Source organism: Cetorhinus maximus, chromosome 16 (genome assembly GCF_964194155.1).
Source record: "Cetorhinus maximus chromosome 16, sCetMax3.hap1.1, whole genome shotgun sequence".
NCBI classification, from domain to species: Eukaryota; Metazoa; Chordata; class Chondrichthyes; order Lamniformes; family Cetorhinidae; genus Cetorhinus; species Cetorhinus maximus.
In genome coordinates this window covers 103,009,179-103,025,332 of record NC_135894.1, presented here as the reverse complement: position 1 = coordinate 103,025,332, position 16,154 = coordinate 103,009,179, and the positions used below count along the sequence as shown (strand labels likewise).

Genomic DNA, 16,154 nt, shown 5'->3' with positions numbered 1-16,154 from the left:
CTATTCTGCTATGTAAATACCCCAGCCTCTGCTCCTTTTGAAAGTCTTTTTCAAAGACTGTATCAGTGATTCATTTATCTATTTATTATTTTTTCACAGGAAATCTGTAGAAATGAGTCTTGAATAATATTCATCAGCATAACTGAAAATAAATAACATCTGGAAATGTCTGTCCAGTATCAACTTTTCCCAGCTGTAAAATGGTGTACCACAGCTGTTTGAAAATGTAAGTCTTCCTGACCAATTATTTCTCTACTGCCTGCAATCTGTTCATAGCTGTTCTATTAGAAGTATTCCTTAGTTTGCAAAAAAATCTCCAGGGCATTTTCCCAATTGGAATACATTCCTTAAAATAAACACATTTACTGAAGCAAGATGCAAAACTCTGCATTCACAGTTTCTCTCTCCCTCCTGATCTAAGTTCTCTTCTGCTGAAGATCTTCACTCCCTCCCGCCCTCAGTTGCTCTCTCATCTCTGTGTGTTTCATTGGACGGTCTTTCTCAAAATAAAAGAAAATGTTGGACATACTCAGCAGCTGTGACTGCATTTTTATAGACAGAAGCAGTTAATGTTTCCAGTTGATGACCTTTCCACGGAATTCAATTCTGACACAAACTGACAGAACTGAGAGTTCAGGTGAAAGATCATTGACTTGAAACATTAGCCCTGTTTTTCTCTCTTTGCAGATGCTGTCAGATCTGCAGAGTATGTTGAGCATTTTCTATTTTTTTCAGGTTTCCAGCACCTGCAGTATTTTATTTTTGTGATTGTCTCTTCCTGACTGACTCTGGCACATATCATTAAGCCAGCACACAATGACAGCATCTTGCTGCATTTCTTGACTTTCCAAAAAGATAAAAGATACCAATTCAATAAATCAATAAAGAAAACATTTTTAGAACAGAAACAAAAGTAGATATAAGGAAGCAGAGCCAGAAAGAGAAATAGGAAAAGAGCTTGAAAAAGGGTTGGGGTGTATAAAGGAATTAGAATGGGAGAGAAGCTGAAAGCTATTAATTTTAGTTAAAAGAGCGAATCTAAGTATCTCCTCTTCACATTCAATAGCATTGCCATCACTGAATCCCCCACTAACAACATCCTCGGGGTTACCACTGACCAGAAACTCAACTGGACTAGCCATATGAATACTGTGGCTACAAGAGCAGGTCAGGGGCTGCGAATTCTGAAGTGAACAACTTGCTTCCTGACTCCCCAAAGCTTGTCCACCATCTCCAAGGCACAAATCAGGAGTGCGATGGAATACTCTCCACTTGCCTGGATGAGCGTATCTGTCGCCACCATGGGTCGCATGCACGCTCCTGGCAAGGGCTTGTCCCAGTCAGCTTTACTCTACCGACGGAGTGTGCCTACATGGCTCAAACTAACATCTGATGATGTTAAAGAACAAATTTACAAACTGGCAAAGAAGGACCTGACCCCATCACAGATTGGTGTGATCCTTAGGGATTCCCAAGTGTTGCCCAGGTGCGTTTTGTGACTGGGAACAAGATTCTCAGGATCCTGAAGTCTAAGGGACTTGCTCCAGACCTTCTAGAGGATTTGTATCACTTGATCAAGACTGCTGTGGCTGTCCGCAAACACTTGGAGAGGAACAGGAAGGATAAAGATGCCAAATTCCGTTTGATTCTTATTGAAAGCAGAATCCACAGGCTGGCTCATTACTACAAGTCCAAGAGGGTACTTCCTCCCAACTGGAAGTATGAATCCTCCACAGCTTCAGCACTGGTAGCTTAAGAAGTTTCTTTATTGAAATAAAAGCAGTGTACAGCTGATGCCAGAAATCCGAAAAAAGAAGTGCTGGAGGAACTCGGCGGGTCTGGCAGCATCTGTGGAGAAAGAAATTGTTAACCTTTTGAATCAATTATCAAAGATTGACTGTTTTTCTCTCTACGGATGCTGCTGGGTCTGCTGAATTTTTCCAGCACTGTTTTTATTTCAAGTTTCTTCATTTAGACTTTATTGGACCTGAAAAATAAAATGTGTATGTTGTTACAGTAAAAGAAAACACTCAAGAAGCACGACACCATTCAGAACAAAGCAGCCCATTTGATTGGCACCCCATCAACAAAAATTCTTTCGAGTTATCAACAGTCACAGATTGCAACTCTTTCGAGTACAATCACAGTTCTTGGTTTCCGGGAGTGGGACATGAACCCACAACCCTCTGATTCAAAGGCGAGGGTGCTATGGACTGAGCCACAGCTGACACTGCTTAACCCCCCCATCAACAAACTCTTTCGAGTTATCAACAGTCACAGATTGCAACTCTTTCGAGTACAATCACAGTTCTTGGTTTTACAGGAGTGGGACATGAACCCACAACCCTCTGATTCAAAGGCGAGGGTGCTATGAACTGAGCCACAGCACTCCCTCCACCACCGACATACATTGGCAATTAAGGATGAGTAATTAATGCTGGCCTTGTCAATAACAATTTGTGCAGCTGACGTCAATTCATTGAATCTTTCAAGCAAGATCTGGAACTGTTTATAACTGGGATGGACATCACATCTTTTTAAGAGATAGGTACTGCTGAGTGAATTCTCAGCAGTACCTATCTTTAAAAAGATGTGATGCCCATTCCAGACCAGAATGATCTCCTGAACTAGTTTTGATCATTTTGATGGATTGTAAAGGTATTTCCCAGATATTTTTTGACAAATTGAACTGAGGTTTTTATCGTTTTTTTAATCTCTCCCTAGAGATCACTTAGGCCAGAATTTTCCAGAAATTTAGGCCGACGGGAAAATGACGCGGGATGATGTCGGGAGGAACCCCCAACGTCATCCCGGTCCATTTAAATTTTAAGGAAGGCGGGCAGACAGCGAAATCAGCTGTCTCCCCGCCGACCTGTCAATGGCCAATTGAGGTCATTGACAGGATAATTAAGATCATTAAAGACCCTGCCCATCCAACCTTAAGGCTGGCGGGCAGGCCAGGAGCCCCAGCAGGCTTCTGATAAAACATGAAACCTCATCCACTGGCAGGATGAAGTTTCATGTTCGTGTTTAAAAACTTTAATAAAGTTTCAGTGCTTCTTATTAACATGTCCCATCTCGTATGACATTGTCACACGAGGAGGACATGTTAATAATGTTTTTATTTTTCTATTTTTAAAGTTTTTTAACCTGTCACTAATCTCCCTGAGACAGCACTTGGTCTCAAGGAGCAGTGCGCTCTTTCACGGGCATGTGCGAAAGAGCGCACTTTGACAGTTGGGGACTCCCCCACCCCCCGCCCACCGCACAGGAAGCACATAGTGCTTCCCGTTGGGCAGGCCTTAATTGACCCGCCCACTCAAAATGGCAGCGGGCCCCGTTTCAGCGGCGGGGTTTGGCTGCCCACCCACTGCCGAGCTGGTGGGGCCCGCCCACCCACCAAGGGAAAAATTCTGCCCATGGCTTTAGGTGGGTTGTATATATTGTGATACACAAGGTATTACAATTGTGTGCAAGGTTCGTTGGACCAGAGGTCTTCATCTGTCCATCATTATTCGTAAATTCATAAATGAGGTCTAAATGCTAAAACATTGGGAAACTATACTGTGGCCTTGGGTGGGTGTTAGGAAATAGAGAGAGTTTAAGTAAGTTATATTTGTATTTTACGGGTGTTAGGAATGAGTTTTAGCTTTAATATTTAAGTTTGGTTTGTATTTCTACATCTTATATAGATATCTAGTATGTTAAGAAAGTTCAAATCGAGTTTTAGTTTCACTTTAAAAAGGTGCCTACATTTCTAATGAGGTCTTTTATGACTGTAAGCTAAGTTAAACAAACAAGAGTAGAATAATTGGGCTGTTGCCTAGCAACAGGGGCCCAGTGAGGCAGGCCCCTCCCACAGACACACAGAAAAAGTAGTTTGTTTTGGAAACTGTTGGAGTTCAGCAGGTTTTGAAGATACCTGCCAAGCAGGAGCAGCCTTGAAGGGGCAGATAGTCAGCTCCAAGCTAAAGTTGGTTGAAAGCAACTGCCAGAGAGAGATTGGAGCAAAGGAGTCAAAAAGCCAGCCTCAAGCTAAAGAAAACACCCCAATCCAGGGGAGTGGAAAAAGAGAAAGTCCCAAGCAGACCTTCTAGTCAAAGGAAGGACAGGAACCTGGAAAAGGTTCTGTTAAGTGAAGTTAAGAGTGAGGGGCAGAGAAAGGCTCCAAGCTTCAGGTTTAAAGCTCCAAGCTTAAAGAGCTAAAGGCTTCAGAAGAGGCAAGAAAGTCCAAAGAGACAACTAATGGCCTGTAACTCTTTGCTATGGGCATGTGATGTGATGGTATTGTTGATGGCTGAGTTGGTGAGAGAGAATGCGTGGAAGACAGAGTATGAATGCATGCGGTGACCCAGGGAAGAGTAACATCAGAAGGAGAGTTCGGAACCCTGAAGGTGAATCCTTGCAGAAGGCATCTAAGAGAAAGCATTGGTTTGGGAGAAGATTCCAAAGTGAGTTTTTGGAAAGTGGAGGTTGGAAACCCTCATGTGAAGGACGGAGTTCTGTGAGACTGGTTGGCTCACGGTGTGACAAGTGTCTGGGGGGAGTTGAGGAGTGATCCATGGCATCTGGTTGAGGTTGCATCTGTTACTTGGTTCCAGATCGTGGTGTGTCTGACCACAGGGTGCCCATTGATACATGGACTGTGTACTTACTGTGAACATCAAAGTATAAGATAGCTTTTGTAACTTGTGTTATCCTTGCAAATCTGTAAATATCTGTAAAGGTATGATTGTGGGTGAAGGGGTATTGTAATATAGTTCATTTTTTCTTGTTGAATAAATGTTTTGTTTTTTTGTTAAAAATTCATCAGCTGACTCCTGTGAGTCTGTTCAGTAGCTACCCTCCACATATCTAAACAAACAAATTAAATGTTAGGATCTATCAAGCTGGGTTCCACTCTGGGATCAGGCTTGTCCAGGGATAACCTCAGCGAGGATCATAACAAAGTGGGGGCTCATCCAGAATTTGAAATGCAGACAGCGGGTGGTGGGACACAGGATAATAATTGGTTCAGGAGTATCATTATAAGGTGGGATTGGAAATCTTTGACAATGGGATTTGTGAATTCTTTTAAATGAATGCATGGAGATAAAGAGGTACTGGACATAGGAATTGGAGTTGCTGTGAGGTATTATATGGGTTGGAATCCAAAATGGCTTTGGAGGTTGCTAAGGCTTTTTTACAGATGGAAAATGTAACCCTGACTGGTTTACAAAAATTAACCAAGAGTAAGCTGATGGAATTGGCGGATAAACTGGGGTTAGAATCACCTGTAAGGTCAAAGAAAGCAGATATACTTAAAGTGATAGCACAGCATTTAAAATTGGAAGTGATACCCGACACTAGTAAGTCACTGCTGGAGGCAGTGAGACTTCAGTTACAAATGAAGAAGCTTGAACTTGAACAAGCAAAGGAACTGAAAAAAACTTGAATTAGAGGCAAAAGAAACAGAAAAGGAAAAAGAGAGAGTATTTCAAAGAGAAGTGGAAATGCAAAAACTCAACCTCCAGAGGGAAAAGTTAGCAATGGAGGAAAGAGAGGAAAGACACTCCATCAACTTTAGTTGGACATTGCCTTTCCGTGTTACCCTTCTCTGCACCTTTCAGAATAAGAATAGCTTTTCTGAGGAAGGTAGGGAATCAATATTAGGCATAATACTGCACTCTGAAAGAAGTCGTATCAAGGGATGGAAGGAGACAAAAGACAGGTAAAAATAGGTCATTTAGCTTAACATCTGTCATTAGGAAAATGTTAGCATCTATTATGAAGGATGTAATAACGGAGCATTTAGAAATATATAATATAATCAAGCAGAGTCAGCCTGGCGTCATTAAGGGGAAATCATGCTGACAAATTTATTAGAATTCTTTGAGGAGGTGACAAGCAGGGTAGATGAAGGGGAACCAGATGTAGTATCTTTGGATTTCCAAAAGGCGTTCGATAAGGTACCACACATAAGGCTACTTAATAAGATAAGAGGCCATGATGTTGGGGGTAGTATATTAGCATAGATAGAGGATTGGCTAACTAATAGAAGACAGAGAGATGGATAAGGGAGGCATTTTCAGGATGGCAACCTGTAACTAGTGGATACTATTGCCAAGTTTGTGGATGACAGAAAAATAGGTGGGAAGACATGCGGTGAGGATGACGCAAAGAGTCTACGGAGGGATATAGACAGGTTAAATGAGTGGGCAAAAAACTTGGCAGATGGAATATAATGTGGGAAAATGTGAGGTTGTGCACTTTGGCAGGAAGAATAGAGGAGCTGAATATTATTTAAATGGAGAAAGACTGCAGAAAGCTGCAGCACTGAGGGATTTGGGCACCCTTGTGCATGAATCCCAAAAAGCTAGCAGATAGTTCAGCAGGTAGCAGGGAAGGCAAATGAAATGTTGGCCTTTATTTGAAAGGCAATGGAGTATAAAAATAAGGAAGTCTTGCTAAAACTATACAAGGCACTAGTTAGACCACACCTAAGGCAAAAGTTTTAGCTCGGCGGGCAGGCACACACCTGTACCACTTGAGCATAAAATGACGCGCGTTGACATCGGGCAAGAGTCCCAATGTCAATGCGCAATCGCGCAATATTTTGGCCTGTTAAATCCATTAACAAGGTTAATGGCAGCTCTGTGTCTCAGGGAGATTCTGAAGTGTGCACTCGTGCGAATGCGTGAAGTTCCCGCTCGCCCCGCTCACCGTCCTCCCCCCGCCTGCACAGGCGGCAGTGAGCATTGCCGCTCATGTTTCACGCTGGGCAGGCCTTAATTGGCCCACCAGCGTGAAATCGTCTTCCAGCCCCGATCATGGGCGGCAGTCAGTTTCCCGGGTGCCTCCGCCCACCCCTGCCGAGCCCGCCCGAAAAGGGCTAAATTCTGCCCCTAGAACACTGTGAACAATTTTGGTCCCCTTATCAAAGGAAAGATGTACAGGCATTGGAGGCAGTCCAGAGAAGGTTCCTTAGGTTGATCCCGGGCATGGAGGGATTTTCTTATGAGGAGAGGTTGAGTAGGTTGGGCCTGTACTCATTGGAGTTTAGAAGAATGAGAAGTGACCTTATTGAAACATATAAGATTCTTAGGGGGCTTGACAGGGTAGATGCTGAGAGGCTGTTTCCCTTGTGGGAGAGTCTAGGACCAAAGGGCATAATCTCAGAGTAAAAGGTGGCCCAGTTAAGACAGAGATGAGGAGGAATTTCTTCTTTCGGAGGGTAGTGAATCAGTGGAATTCTTTACCGCAGAGGGCTATAGAGGCTGTGTCGTTAAGTATATTCAAGGCCGAGATAGACAGATTTTTAATCAGTAAGGGAATCAAAGGTTATGGGGAAAAGGCAGGAAAGTGGAATTGAGGATTATCAGATCAGCTATGATCTCAATGAATGGCAGAGCAGACTCAATGGGCTGAATGGCCTACTTCTACACCTATGTCTTATTGCCTCATGGTCTAAGTCCTATTATTGTGTTCCTAGCTTTTGCATGGATGGGAAGTACAATCCAGGACCTGACAACCTGGCTTGCAACTTTCTGCTTTGCTCCCAAGATTATTTTCCTCTCAGCTGACTTTTGCTGACCAATCCAGAAGACTGAAGACGCCCAGCAAGGCAGGCAAGGCCCAAACCAGGTGATGGAAGAGGGCTAGATAGAGAGGCAAGGCTTAGTTAGATGGAAGCACACAGGAGAAGATTCTGTTGGATGGTTTTGCCTGGTAAATATGATTAAAAATCAAGCCTTCATCTACCACAGATTGTCCCACACCTCACCATGGGGGTGTGCCTCATAATTTAACAATCTCTGTACCATATTGTAGATCTGCATTTACTTACGGGTGCTTGCTTTCTAAGTTTATAGGAATCCTACTGTACTCAATGGAAAACAATGATATGAACAGTCTCTTTTCCATTAACCTGGTAAATTGGGCACCTTTCCATCAGTTCATGTAATGTCATGCAGCTGTTTGTGGAAATTGAATTGAAATGCTATAAATTTATGTCATTAAATAGGTTTTGAACTTCCGTTGAGCCAGCTTAGAAGACTAATTTTTTCTTGAACTCAATGAAGATGCCTAAAGAATTAATGAAAATTCCTCAACGTGATTTTTCTTTATGCGAGGCATTTGAATACTGTCTGCACTGAGAAAACTGCTGCTGCTTTGAAATTTATGTGCACAGACGACAATGATTTGTAAATTTTTTATGATCATAGAGTGTGATTTTTATTTAACATTCAATGTTAGAGAAGATGTTTTGGTCTGCTGTTTAAAAGGTAATGATTAAAGTAGTGGTGTTCAGCTTTGAACATCAGGAGAAAAAAAATTATATGCCGTTCCAGTCAATAAAACCCTTTATAAGTAATAACCATTTCATGCAATGGATTGCTTAGGCTAAAATATGGTCACTTATTTACCAGATAAAATTCATGTATTTTTCAGTCAGATATGAATTGGGTTTCTAAGGTTATTTATGTGCTAATGTGTGAAAAGTTGTTTGTATTGGAGTTGACAGCCTGGGTGGCCCCACAGAGGCAGGAGGTGAGTTTATTCCCACAGTTCCTTGCTTAGAGTGTTCTGAAACTCAACAAGCAGGTGGGAAGCCTGGAGAAAGCATTTCCAATATAAATATTGTAAGATCCCCCCCCAAGCCACTCACCATTCTGACTTGGAAATATATCGCCATTCCTTCACTGTCGCTGGGTCAAAATCCTGGAACTTCCTCCCTAACAGCACTGTGGGTGCCGACACCACATGGACTCCAGTGGTACAAAAAGACAGCTCACCACCGCCTTCTCAAGGGCAATTAGGAATGGGCAGTAAATGCTGGCCTAGCCAGCGATGCCCAGAAGATGTCCAACAAGGCAGGTAAGGCTCAAATCAGATGATGGAAGAGGGCTAGATAGAGGGGCACGACTTAGTCAGATGGAAGCACGCTGGAGAAGATTCTGTTAGATGGTTTTGCCTGGTAAACATGATTAAAAATCAAGGCCAAAATCTTCTGTTCAGCGTGCAGGGACGGGCCCCGCACACCAACGCGTAAAATGACATGCAGTGACATGGGGTGTGTCTACCCCAAGTCTTCATCTACTTTGGACTGCCCCACACCTCACCATGTGGAGGTGTACCTCATAATTTAACAATCTCTGCACTATATTGTAGATCTGCATCTGCTTACAGACATTTCAATTCAATTTCCACAAACAGCTGCATGAAATTACATGACATTGAAAGTAGTAATCTCCAAATTACTCCCAAAGTTACACATTAGTGAGACTAGAAATAAAAAGATAGGGAGGATCAATGCGTGCCTTGAGGCATGGTGCAGAAAGGAGGGCTTCAGATTCTTGGGGCACTGGAACCAGTTCTGGGGAAAAAGGTATCTATTCAAAAGTGACAGGTTGCACCTCAACTGGACTGGGGCCAATGTCCTCATGGGGAATTTCACTGGTGTGGTTGAGGGTGACTTGAAGTAAATTGGCTGGAGAATGGGCACTAGCATATAGAAGTAGAAAAGAAGAAGAATTATCCTTTATTATTTTATGGGATGTTTGCATTGCTGGCCCACCCCTAATTGTCCTTGAGAAGGTGGTGGTGAACTGCCTTCTTGAATCACTGCAGTCCAAGTGCACCTACAGTGCTGTTAGGAAGGGAGTTCCAGGATTTTGACCCAGCAACACTAAAGGAATGGCGACATAGTTCCAAGTCAGGGTGATGTGTAACTTGGTGGGGAATTTGCACATGGTGGTGTCCCCATGTGCCTGCTATCCTTGTCCTTCTAGGTAGTAGAAATCACAGGGTTTGAAGGTGCTGTCGAAGAAGCAGTGGGTTGTTGATCAAGTGGGCTACTTTGTCCTGGATGCTTCATGACTATTGTTGGAGCTTCACTATCCAAGCAAATGAGGAGTATTCAATCACACTCCTGGCACTGAATAAAATGGTCCCACGCCGACAGCAGGTTCCGCGCCTGGAAGTTGGCAGCCTCTCGACTTCTGGACCCGCCGTAGTCTCGTGCCCAATAATATGCTAATTGCCACCAATTAGTGGCAAGGGCGGGTTACAGACCATCATCCTGCCCAATGTGTGCTGGATAGTGGGATGTACAATCTCGGAGGCTGCAGGTCAAGACCTAGAACAAGGTCACAGCTAGATCTTTAAAGGGGCGCACTGGCATGGGTCAGTGTCAAGTGACCCATCATATGCCCATTGAAGAGGAGAAACTGCTAACTGTGAAGATTTTGCAGTCTATCCAGCTAAGTCTATTTTAATTTGAGCTTATGCCTGCCAACCATTTCAATCTTCATAGGTGGCAACATTTTCATAAATCAGCAAGTCTCCCACCTTTAGACATTGAGGAGTTGTATATTAATGACATTTTCCATGCATAGATGTCTGTGTCATTGGAGCATGAGGAGAGGTGGCCCAAAAGGGGCAAAGCTGCCCCCAGATTCATTGACACTGCCCTTGGTGTCCTCCTGCGTGCAGTTGAGAACAGGTGTGATCAGCTAATTCCGAGCACTGGGAAGGAGAGGAAGCCTAGGCAGATCCATGCTGCATGGGAGAAGGTGGCCGACAAGGTCAACAGTGTTGCCGTTGTGATAAGGACATTGTCCCAGCACCACAAAAGCTCAATGACCTCATGAGGTCAGCAAGGGCGAGTATGGCATCAGTATGGGCTCATTGTGATACAGGTCTCACAAGCGAATGCAGTAGGTGTTTGAGATTGGCTGCTCATCAAAAGTTGCATGTTTCCACAAGAGTACAGCTTTCCTAGATCATGCCATTGTGCATTCCAAGCAATAGCCTAATTAAATAGCGGGTGGTTGGCAGGTTCACCTTATGACACCAAAGCATAGCCTACCTGAAAAGTTTGACATAATTTGCGTTCAATAGCACTCATTTGATATCAGCTGTGCTCAAAAGCAATCATTTAGCTATCATTTAACATCAATTGCACTCAAAACCACTCATTTTGCCATTAACGTTACAAGTTCCGTAACTGACATCAATGGGTAGAATCTTGCCCTTGTTGGGTGGGCTCAGCGGGGGCAGGCAGGGGTGCCCAACGGGAAGCTGCCCAGCGTGAAACACGAGCTTCAGTGCTCAGCGCTGCCTGTGTGGGTGGGAGGAGAGTGCAAGCGGGGCAAACGTGAACTTTGCACATGCGCATGAGTGTGCACTTGCAGATCTCCCTGAGGCACAGAGCTACCTCAGGGAGATGGATAGATTTTTAAAAAAAATAAAGATTTTATAAATGTTATAAAATCAAATGTTATTCCCTCAGTCTGGGAAGAGTGTCCTCTGCAGTCACCCTGACCATGAAGCAGTCTGGGAAGAGTGCCCTCTGCCATCACCGTCACTGGCAGTCTGGGAAGAGTGTCCTCTGCCATCATCGTCGCCGGCAGTCTGGGAAGAGTGTCCTCTGCCGTCACCATCGCCGGGAAGCAGTCTGGGAAGAGTGTCCTCTGCAGTCACCGTCGCCGGGAAGCAGTCTGGGAAGAGTGTCCTCTGCAGTACCGTCGCCAGGAAGCAGTCTGGGAAGAGTGTCCCCTGCAGTCACTGTCACCAAGTGAAAAAAAAGAGTGACATCACAGGAAAATCATAAGTTCATTGGTTGGTAAGTAACTGCTAGTTTGAACTACCTATTCTAAGTTGATTTCAAATTAAAGGTGACTACTGGGGCCCAGGATCGGAGGCCTAACACTTCAGCTTCAACTCAGCAGAGAGAGCGAGTTCCAGTTGATTTTGAATCTCTATTCTAATTTGCTTTCAGATTAAAGGTAAATAGGGGAAATATTTTACAGATTGATAAACTAAAGACCAGTAGGAAATTTAAAAACAAATTGAAAAACCAATTAAATAAAATAGAGATGCAGGGCCAGGTGATGCGTTGTAGCTGCATGATGTGGGAGCTGGTGGACCCCATTGTGGTTCCTAGTGACCACATCTGTAGCAAACGTTGGTTGCTCGACGAACTCCGGCTCAGAGTTGATGAGCTGGAATATGAGCTTCGGACACTGCAACACATCAGGGAGGGGGAGAGTTACCTGGATGCTGTGTTTCAGGAGACAGTCACACCCCTTAGATTAACTACCTTAAATTCGGCCAATGGTCAGGGACAGGAGGGTGTGACTATGAATGAGGCAGGTAGAGGGATCCAGGAAGTAGCACTGCAGGAGCCTCAGCCCTTGCCCTTATCCAACAGATTCGAGATTCTTGCTCCGTGTGTGGACGAGAGCGGGGACTGTAGGGAGGATGAGCAAACTGACCACAGCACCTTGGTACAGGGAGCCATTCAAGTGGGGGGAGAAAAGAGAAATGTAGTTGTAATCGAGGGTAGTATAGTTAGGGGAATAGATACTCTGTAGACAGGATCAAGAGTCCCGAAGGCTGTGTTGCCTACCTGGTGCCAGGATTAAGGATATCTTATCTGTGCTGCAGAGGAACTTGGAGTGGGAGGAAAAAGATCCAGTTGTCGTGGTCCACGTAGGTACCAACGATATAGGTAGAACGAGGAAAGAGGTTCTGCTGAGGGAATACAAACAGCTAGCGGCTAAATTAAAAGATAGAACCAAAAAGGTAATAATCTCCAGATTACTACCTGAGCCACGAGCTAATTGGCACAGGGTCAATAAGATTAAAGAGTTAAGCACGTAGCTCAAAGATTGGTGTGGGAGAAATGGGTTCGAATTCATAGGACATTGGCACAAGTACTGGGGAAAGAGGGAGCTATTCCGTTCGGACGGGCTCCACTTGAGTCATGCTGGGACCAGTGTCCTGGCAAATCGCATAACTAGGGTTGTAGATAGGGCGTTAAACTAAATAGTGGGGGAGAGGGTTCAGTTGCATGGAAATATAAAAAATCAAAGTTTAAGGAGAGGTTAAGAGTGCAGGTTAGTGACGAGGCTGATTGTTACCAAAAAGTGAAAGAAAGGGACAGAGTGTGTGGATGCCATATTGCACCAAAGAATCATATAAGAGTGGGGAAAATTGACAATAGGGCAAATTTAAAGGCTTTGTATCTGAATGCGCGTAGCATTTGGATTAAAACTAATGAGTTAACAGCGCAAATAGAGATAAATAGATATGATTTGGTGGCAACTACTGAGACGTGGTTACAGGGAGAACAGGTTTGGGAGTTGAATATCCAAGGGTATTCAGTGTTTCGGAAGGACAGGCAGGAAGGAAAAGGAGGTGGTGTAGCTTTGTTAGTAAAGGAAGAGATCAGTGCTATAGTGAGGAATGATATAGGCACTGGAGAACAAGACGTAGAGTCAGTCTGGGTAGAAATAAGAAATAGCAAGGGAAAGAAGTCCCTGGTGGGAGTGATCTATAGGTCCCCAAACAGTAGTTCAGCAGTAGGGCACAGTATAAACCGGGAAATACTGGGAGCATGTAAGAAAGGCAAGGCAATAATCATGGGTGATTTTAATATGCATATAGACTGGACTAATCAAATTGGCAAAGGTAGCCTCGAGGGAGAGTTCATAGAGTGTATTAGAGATTGTTTCTTGGAGCAATATGTTGTGGAACCAACCAGGGAGCAGGCTATTCTGGATTTGGTTTTGTGTAATGAGATGGGATTAATTAATGATCTCATAGTAGAGGATCCTCTAGGGAAGAGTGATCATAGCATGCTAGAATTTCAAGTTCAGTTTGAGAGCAAGAAACTTGAGTCCCACACTAGTATTCTGGAGTTAAACAAAGGTAACTACATAGGCATGAGGGCAGATTTGGCCCTAGTGGACTGGGCAGGAAGACTACAAGGGAGGACAGTTGATGAACAGTGACAGATATTTAAGGAGATATTCAATTCCTCCCAATTAAAATATATTCCAAAGAGGAAGAAAGATGGTAAGAGGGTGAAAAAGCATCCATGGCTAAGCAAGGAAGCTAAAGATAACATAAAGGCAAAAATTAAGGCATACCAAATTGCAAAGGTCAGTGGCAGGCTGGAAGATTGGGAAACTTTTAAAGGTCAACAAAGGGTTACTAAAAAAAAATAAAAAGAGCAAAGGTAAATTAGGAAAGAAAACTAGCGCAAAATATAAAAACTGATAGCAAAAGCTTCTAAAAATATATAAAAGGAGAGAGAGTAGCTAAAGTGAATTTTGGTCCCTTGGAGGGTGAGACTGGGGAGTTAATAGTGGGGAACACAGAAATGGCAAAAGCGCTTAATCAATATTTTGCCTCAGTTTTCATATTGGAGGACACTACCACCCCAATAGTAACAGGTAGTGCAGAGGGTATAGAGAAAGAGGAACTTAGAACAATCACTATCGCTAGAGAAAAAATACTGAGCAAACTATTGGGATTAAAGGGTGACAAGTCCCCAGGACCTGATGGCCTACATCCAAGGGTCTTAAAGGAAGTGGCAGCAAAGATAGTGGATGCATTGGCTATAATATTCCAAAATTCCCTGGATTCTGGAAAGGTTCCAGTGGATTAGAAAAATGCTAATATAATGCCCTTATTCAAAAGGGGGGGTGGGAAGGCAGAAAGTAGGAAACTATAGACCAGTTAGTTTAACGTCTGTTGTTGGGAAATTGTTGGAATCCATTATTAATGACGTAGTAATGGGGCATTTGGAAAGTCAAAATGCAAACCATCAGAGTCAGCATGGCTTTATGAAGAGTAAATCATGTTTGAGTAATTTGCTAGAGTTCTTTGAAGATGTGACAAGCAAAGTGGATAATGGGGATCCTGTAGATGTAGTATTTCCAGAAGGCCTCTGATAAGGTGCGCAACAAAAGATTAATACACAAGATAAGATCACACGGAGTTAGGGGTAATATATTAGCTTGGATAGAGGATTGGCTAACCAACAGAAAGCAGAGAGTCAGGATAAATGGGTCTTTTTCTGGATGGCAAGCTGTAATTAGTGGGGTGCCACAGTTTCCTACCACTTTATCAAAACGCCAAATAATTTTGAATATCATAAAATTCACCTTATCCACTTGGTGTCAGTCATGGCTTAGTTGGTAGCATTTTCACCTTTGAGTTGCAAGGTTGTGGGTTCAAATGGCACTCCAGGACTTAAACACAATAAACTAGGCTGACACCAGTGCAGTACTGTGGGAGTGCTGCATTGTTGGAGGTGCTTTCATTGGAGACATTAAATCTGACTTCTCAGGTAGATTTGGAGGTGGATCACCATTATCTTCTCAAGAGAAGGGATGGACAATAAATTCTGGTCTTATCAGTGACACTCACATCCCAGGAGCAAATGTTTTAAAAATCCCATGGGATTATTTCAAAGAAGAGCGGTGGAGTTATCTGGTGTTCTGGCCAAAATATATCATAGGATTATAGAATGGTTGTGGCATAGAAGAAGGTCGGTCTGGTTCAGCCTCAGACAATTCCCAGGGAGAGGGATGGAGTTGGTGGCTAGGGAGCAGTGTTTGTGGCAAGTACTGAAGACAATAGCTTTGGTCTTCCTAGTACTGCATGTTGGACAAGCAGTCTCACAATTTGGAGTCAGTAGAGGGGTCAAGAGAGGTGGTGATTAGGTAGATCTCCATGTCAGCATCCATGTAAACCTGATGTGTTTTTGAATGGCTTTGCCAAGGGCAGCATGTAGATGAGAAATAGTATGGGATCAAGGATAAATCCTTGGGAGACACCAGAGAAGATGCAGAAAGCACCTAATAGAGGTGTTCAAAATTATGAGGGCTTTATTATGAGTTTAGATTAAATAGGGAAAAACTGTTTATTTTATCAAGCGTCCAGAATGGCAGAGATGGGCGCCTTATGGCGTCCAGTGCGGTAACACAAACGTTCCCAGAGAAGCCGGTGGGAGCCCTGGGGAGAGTTCTCTTTTTTTTGTGAAGGGCATGGCACCCTGGAATTGGTTCGACCTGAGAGAGGGGCCCATGCTTTGGAAAACGTTGTGGTTCCAGCAGCATCCGATGAGCTCTCTCTGGCCTTTGAAAGTCTGTGGGAGACGGTGTAAATCTTGCGCTGGGTCATACCCATATCTGCAGCAGGTCTCCAAGGCAAATAGCCTCTGCTTTGTCAGAACAATGTAGGTAAAGGAAGTTGGCAAGTCAGATCTGTAACTTTGGGATAAGGACTGGCTCTAAGGGCTGGTTCGGTCAGGCTCGGGTGCGAAGCAGGGCTAGGCACGTGCTGCGGCTGGACGAGGCGCCACCCTCCAGACCAGTGGC

General features: G+C 43.8%; 1 pseudogene; it reads left to right on the top strand.

The window, feature by feature from the left end:
- The first annotated feature begins 1,295 nt into the window (after positions 1 to 1,295).
- LOC144691855 (small ribosomal subunit protein uS15 pseudogene) lies at positions 1,296 to 1,825 on the top strand (annotated as a pseudogene).
- Positions 1,826 to 16,154: the final 14,329 nt, after the last annotated feature.